The following is a 7,373-nucleotide window of genomic DNA, read 5'->3' on the forward strand; positions in this document are numbered from 1 at the left end:
TGAATGAGAGATTGACACAATATTTGGAGTCAAAACATTTAATTGCTCCTTATCAGAGTGGTTTTCGTAGAGGGAGAGGAACAATGGATCCTATTTTATGTTTAGAGGATGATATTAGAAAAGCTCAGATTAATAAGGAAACTGTTGTTGCTGTGTTTTTTGATGCGGAGAAAGCATATGATATGTTATGGAGGGAAGGGTTAATGATTAAATTACATCAGATAGGTATAGGAGGTAATATGTTTAATTGGTTATGGGATTTTTTACAGGATAGAAATATTCAAGTTAAAATAGGATGTCAGTTTTCGAAATTATGTAAAATAGAAAATGGAACCCCTCAAGGAAGTGTGGTAAGTCCAACATTATTTTCAGTTATGATCAACGACATTTTTAAAGAATTATCCATCGGTTTTGGTAAGTCACTTTTTGCTGATGATGGAGCATTATGGAAAAGGGGAAGAAATGTGGACCATCTTATTGTTAAAATACAGGAAGGTATAGATAAAGTGGGTAAGTGGGGAGTAAAGTGGGGCTTTAAATTTTCAATTGAAAAGACAAAAGTAATGTTTTTCACAAATAAAAAAATAGGGGTTGATAAAAAGTTGTGTTTATATGGGAAAGAGTTAGAAAGGGTTGATTGGTTTCGTTTTTTGGGAGTAGTTTTTGATAAGAAACTAACTTGGGGAAATCATATAGAACATATTATGGAGAAGAGTAAAAAGGTTCTAAACATTATGAGGTGTTTAGCTGGGTTGACATGGGGTGCAAATTTCGATTCCCTTAAAAATATATATGTGTCTCTAATTAGATCATGAATAGATTATGGGAGTGTGGTGTATGGATCAGCAGCTAAAACTAGGTTAAAAAAGTTAGATGTTATTCAAGCCAGAGCAATGAGAATTTGTTTAGGGGCAGTTAAATCAACACCAATATGTGCCTTACAAGTAGAGTCAGGAGAAATGCCATTATGCATTAGAAGACAGCAGCTAATGGTCAATTATTGGATAAGTTTAAAAGGACATAATGCAGCTCACCCGGTTAAGAAATTATTAGGAGAGTGTTGGGAAAGAGGAAAGAAACAAATTGATAGCTTTGGGTGGGTTGGGGATGATAGAGCGAAAATTTTTAATGTATATTATAAAGATTTCAGCATCAAGGCATTTCAAAGTGCTTTATGTAATAAAAACACGAAAACAGAATCATGCAACATAGAAAAAACAATCAAAACATTACATTAAGTCAAGAGCTATCATTAAATTCGTAATTGATTACGTTTCAAATAAAACTCTAAACAGGTGGGTTTTTAGTCAAGATTTAAAGGACGTCAGTGTTTCAGCTGTTTTACAGTTTTCTGGAAGTTTGTTCCAAATTTGTGGTGCATGGAAGCTGAATGCTGCTTCTCCTTCTTTGGTTCTGGTTCTGGATGCAGAGCAGAACCAGAAGACCTGAGAGGTGTGGAAGGTTGATACAACAGCAGATCTTTAATGTATTGTGGTGCTAAACCATTCAGTGATTTACTAACATCAGTATTTTTAAGGTCTATCCTCTGAGCTACATGGAGCCAGTGTAGGGACTTTAAAACTGGTGTTATGTGAGAATGCGGGCAGGAGTTCTCACTAAACTGTGACCCAATTACGCGAAGTCAGTGTAAAATTGTTTTAGTAGATTGGTGAGATGAGGTACGCTCATTTTTAATTCATTTTGACCCATTTTATTATTTTTTAGGCAATTTTATATTTAAAAAAAATATATTTCCTATTTTCTCTTCACCTCTCCATAGGCTGCCACCTTATCGTGTTGAAAGGGTTTGAGTCTCGAAGTGACTCTAGGAGTTATGCTGTCAGGGGCTTCATACGCCTTGTAGGGTCACCCAATGCTAGTGGTCCTAGGTGATGAACCAAACAAAGAGCAGCCCAAAGACCCTTTATGAAGAGCACAATCAATGGATACAGTGTCCTCGCACCTGGACGCAGGTCACCAGGGCACCACCCTGGAGTCAGGCCTGGAGTTGGTGCTCCTTGGCAAGCATCTGGTGCTTGCCAAAACACAGGCTCAGCCCAAAGTGGGTTCACCTTCCCATGGGCTCACCACCTGTGGGGAGGGGCCAAAAGGGCTGGGTGCAATGTGGGATGTTAGAAGGCCGAGGGAGGGGACCTTGGCCATCTAACCCTGGGCAATAGACTTTTTATCACTGGGCATGGAAAGTCATCTCTCTGGGTGTGCTGGTGTGTGAGGTTGAGAAGTTTTAACTAGAAATAGTTAGTCTCATCTCACCGTATGACTCGAGATGAGAGCCATGCGTTAATTAATAGAACATTAATTAAGAATCTGATATGCAGTAAGATAATGTAATGTTTCAGTTGTTGGCTGTGTTTCTATTACTTTGTACTTTTGTGTTTTTATGGTGTAAAGCTCTTTGAAATGTTTTGTTGTTGAAATGTGATATATAAATAAAATTTGATTAGATTTTTTGATTTGGGGGTTTTCTGTCTGAGGCCACGTTCTGCACAACCGGGGTTTTGAAGGGATCAATTTTGGTGACCTTGGGATCACGCCTCTGCTTTTGGCAGATGATGTGGCCCGACTGGCTTCATCAAGTCGTGATCTACAGCTTTACTGGAGCAGTATGCAGTCGAGTGTGAAGCGGCCGGGAGGAGGATCAGTACCTCCAGATCCAAGGCCATGGTCTTGAGCTGGAAAAGGGTAGAGTGCCTTCTTCAGGTCAGGGAAGATTGTCCTGACCCAAGTGGAGGAGTTTAAGCATCTTAGGATCTTGTTCACTGTTGGAGTTCATTCATTTCTGTCTCTGTTCACCACCCATGTCCGTTAACCAGTTTCAGGACCCGACCAGAACCACTCATTGTAAATGACCTTGAGAAATAATGAGATTTGGTTATATATAAAAACAAGCTTTAATGCCAAAAGATGATCAAATTTCACAAGCCATACATATCATCCAAATGGAACATCATGCTTCTTATGTTACATTCATATCGTCCAGCGCTGGGGCCAAGTGACAAGAAGCCAAGTGAGGCAAAGATTGTAGCAAGTTTAGCTTTTTATTCATCTCTGCAATCTGTACCCTCCCTAAACGGTACTCTAATCAGTTTCAGTCTGTTTACATATGACTGCCAGCAGTCACATATAAACATGGTTATGTATGCTGCAGCGTGTTAAGAGGCTAAAAGAGATGGAGGAAAATACAGAATCCATAACATCAAGAATGAGGGTAAAATTGAACAGGAGATCAATAGAAGGATTGGCGCAGTAAAGTGGGCGCTGTACCAGTCTGTCGTGGTGAAGAGACAACTGAATCAAAAAGCGAAGGTCTCGATTTGCCAGTCGATCCAAGTCCCTACCTTCATCTATGGCTAGGTTTAAGGGTCTTGACTGAAAGAACAAGATCACAAACACAAGCAGCCAAAAAAATTTTTTCCATAAGGTGTCTGGGCTCTCCCTTAGTGATAGGATGAGAAGCTCATTCATCCAGGAGGGATTCGGAGTAGAGCCGCTGATTTTTCACTTCGAGAGGAGCCAGCTGAGGTGGCTCAATCAATCATCTTCCCCTTGTCCGTAGTCAGGTTGCGGGGTCAGCAGAGGCCCAGACTTCCCTCTCCCCAGCCACTTGTTCCAGCTCCTCCAGGGGAATCCCAAGGCGTTCCCAGGCCAGCCGAGAAATATAGTCCCTCCAGCGTGTCCTGGGTCTTCCTGTGGGCCTCCTCCTGGTAGGACGTGCCCAAAAGACCTCACTAGGGAGGCGTCAATGATCCAAATGTGTGTGACATTGTGGCTTTCTTGTAATCAATCCAAGCTGTGCACAGGTTGGTGTGTCAGGTTTTGCAGTCTTGGGCGACTGTGTGGTCTACAAGGAGTTGGTGTTTGGCTCCTCTGCTACTTATGCCAATGCCCTTCTGTGCCGTGCTCATGTATTTATCCATGTGCCCACTTATCTTAGCTGCTATGATGCCTGACATGAGCTTCCATGTTGTAGAGAGACAGGTTATTGGCCGATAGTTGGATGGGACTGAACCCTTTGAGGGATCCTTCTGGATCAGGACTGTGCACCCTTCAGTTAACCATTCAGGGTGAGTCCCATTTTGTAGCAGCTGGTTCATTTGAGCTGCCAGTCGTTCATGGAAGGCAGTGAGTTTCTTTAGCCACTAGGCATGGATCATGTGAGTTCCTGGTGCTGTCCAGTTTTTCATACCTGAGACTCTTTCTTTGACATCTGCCATTGTGATAGTTACCGGGACTTGCTCAGGGAGGTTGCTGTGGTCATCTCGTAGAGAGATTAGCCACTGTGCATTGCTGTTGTGGGACGCTTCCCTTTCCCATATGTCTTTCCAGTATTGTTCAGTCTCCAGCCTTGGTGGGTCTGCTCTGTTGTTATTACCCTGCCATTGAGAGTACACTTTAGCTAGTTGGGTGGAGAAGAGCCAGTTAATCCTCCTGGCTTCTTTCTCTCTCGTGTATCTCTTTAGGCGGCTGGCCAAGGCTTGGAGCCTTTGTTTGGCAGTTTCAAGTTCTTAAGACATGGGCATCTGGCTGTACTTATTGGGTATTATCCTTTCATCGCACCTCTTTGGAGCTCTGACAATTGGCTCACTTCCCTCCTAGTTATCTTGATTTTAGCCACTAACCGTCTTTTCCATGGTGGGTATTGAATCTCATGGCTCTCATGGTTGTCTTTATAGCCAAGCATCTCCAGGATCACTGATGCCAAGTTGTACATGAGCTCATTGGTTTCCGCTATGGTGTTGGTAGGGATCGTTCTCAATGCTCCATTCACATCTTCAATGAGACTTTCTGATGGTACTTCACTCAGCCGTTGTAATTGGCGGCGGGGTTGCCTGGTGCTCATTCGGGCAACAAATCTATCTCTCAGGTCATTTGCTGTGTTGTTCAGCTTTGATGGTTTGTTCATTATTGTGGCTGCATACTCAATCTCTGGACAGGGAGTTGGGGTTAACTCCCCTCTGACCTGGCGTCCTGGCTTCCCCTTGTCATAGCATTTGTGTTGTACCTCGCCAATCTCTAGTTGTGATAGCAGTTGCCGTTTGTGGATGTTGGAACACTGAGCTACTACACTCTAAGAAATAATTCTGTAAATTTACAGTCAAATACTGGCAGCCATAGACACCAGAAGTTTACTGTAAATGCACAGTAGCTGTACCGTAATTAATCCTGACAGTAGATTACTGTCAATGCAAGTATGGTATAGATACTGTGAAAGAACGGTAAACTTCTGGTGTCTATAGCTGCCAGTATTTTACCGTTTTTTCAAAAGAACGGTAAAATACTGGCGTCTGTAACTGCCAGTAGTTTACCGTTTTTTCGGAAGAACGGTAAAATAGTTAATGGTAACAGTCATTCTTCAGTATTGCTTATGCAATACGAGGCACATCGCCTGTCCAAAACCGATCATCTTCTTAATGGATATATGTCCGATCTCCTAATTTCCTTTGCTGCATAATGTACATTGCATTTATTCTGGTGTTAGGTAAATGTATCTTGAAGGAGAATAGCACTTAAATAAAAGTCCAACAAGGATATTCATTTAGAATTAAAAATAACTCACCCTGAATTACCAAGATAGATATAATGTATGTAATAAAAGTGTGTCATTAATGAAGGAGATAAAACTCAATCCAGACTTTAAGTTTAGGGTCTGTTTCGCAGAGTATGAAGTTAATTTTTTTTCCCAATTACTCAATGAAAAAAAAAAACTAACCTCAGTTAAGTAAAATAAAATTGTAATCAAAACTTTTGGAATTGTAATGATTCTTTTTAAAAAAAAAAACCCCCCCAAAAACCAAAACAAAACGTTTTGTTAAAAACTTTTTGGTAACACTTTATTTGAAGGGGTGTGCATAAGATTGGCTTGACACTGTCATAAACATGGCATAACATGTGTCATGAACATGAAGAAGTCTTTATGACAGTCTATGACTGTTGTCATGAAGTGTCATTTGGTAAATAATGACACTTTAATGCAAAGTTGCTCTAAAGGTTGCATTGAAAGTCCATTAAAAATACCAACTTTGCATTAAGTTGGCATTATTTACAAAATCATGCAAAGTTGGCACTTTTAATGCAACTTTTAGATCAACTTTGCATTAAAAGTGTCATTATTTACCGAATAACACTTCATGACAACTGTCATAAACATGCATAAAGACTTCTTCATGTTCATGATAGGTGTTATGTCATGTTTATGACAGTGCCATGTCAGTCTTGTGCACACCCCTTCAAATAAAGTGTTACCAACTTTTTAAAAAATTATTTAATTTTTTAATTTTTTAAAAAGTTGGTAACACTTAGTTATTTAACAAATTTTTTTCTCATGAACTTAAAAAGTTATTTGCCAAACAAACTTTTATTTGCACAGATCAGAAATCTTTTGTTGCAATTTTAGGCCCTCCCCACGACGTCATGTGAGAATCACAAGCAAAACTTTGAGTCACAAACAAAAACTTAGAATAGCAAGAAAAGATTTCTGATAAGTTTGTTTTGCAAATAATTTTTTCACTTCATGAGACAAAAATGTGTGATTTTAATCTTAATTTTTTTTTCTTTTTTTAAGCAAAACTCAGTAGGCTTTTCTCATGGTGACATGTATTAACAATTCAATATTTGCTTTTGTGTTTTTTCTTTTTTCTGCAGTTCCAGGTTAAAGTTTGATGCAGCTCTGCTTTCCTGAATGGACCATCTTCATCTCCACTGCAAGTGTAGCAAACAGGCAGCTCTTTTTTATATAGATTACAGTACACTAAAAGGTTGCATTGTGCCCTTGTTTATATTTTTAATAGTGTAATTCTGTAAAGACAAAATATGTCTGGTCTAGCTCTGACTTACATATCTTGCTAAATTGTGGGTTTGAATATTGCAATACTTTCCTATAGCAAAATAGACCTGCAGAAAGAAATTACTAATAAAATATCTTACATATGCAACTATGCTGTATGCTCTATATATGCTCTATATAGAGATTTTCCTTAACTTTGATTGTATCTCTCACAATTTTGTAATTTATCATTGTTTATTAAACTCTGAAAGCTGTGTGGCTTTGTTAACATTCTGTCCTAGAAGGCGGTTAGATGTGCCCTTTTTTTTGAGCACCTGCCCCTTTAGTGGTCTCTGCACGGCCCTGAGTACAACCCACACATTTTTGAAGATATTTAAGTATATATGGGACACTAACAAAATTACACTTTGACACAATGAAAAGTAGTCTGTGTGCAGCTTATTTAACAGTGTAAATTTATTCTTCCCTCAAAATAACTCTATATACAGCCATTATTGCCTAAACTACCGGCAACAACAGTAATACATCCTAAGACGGATAAAATTTTCTAAATGTCCAAACTGAGCAC

This window comes from Poecilia formosa, unplaced genomic scaffold (genome assembly GCF_000485575.1).
Source record: "Poecilia formosa unplaced genomic scaffold, Poecilia_formosa-5.1.2 Scaffold563, whole genome shotgun sequence".
Taxonomy (NCBI): Eukaryota; Metazoa; Chordata; class Actinopteri; order Cyprinodontiformes; family Poeciliidae; genus Poecilia; species Poecilia formosa.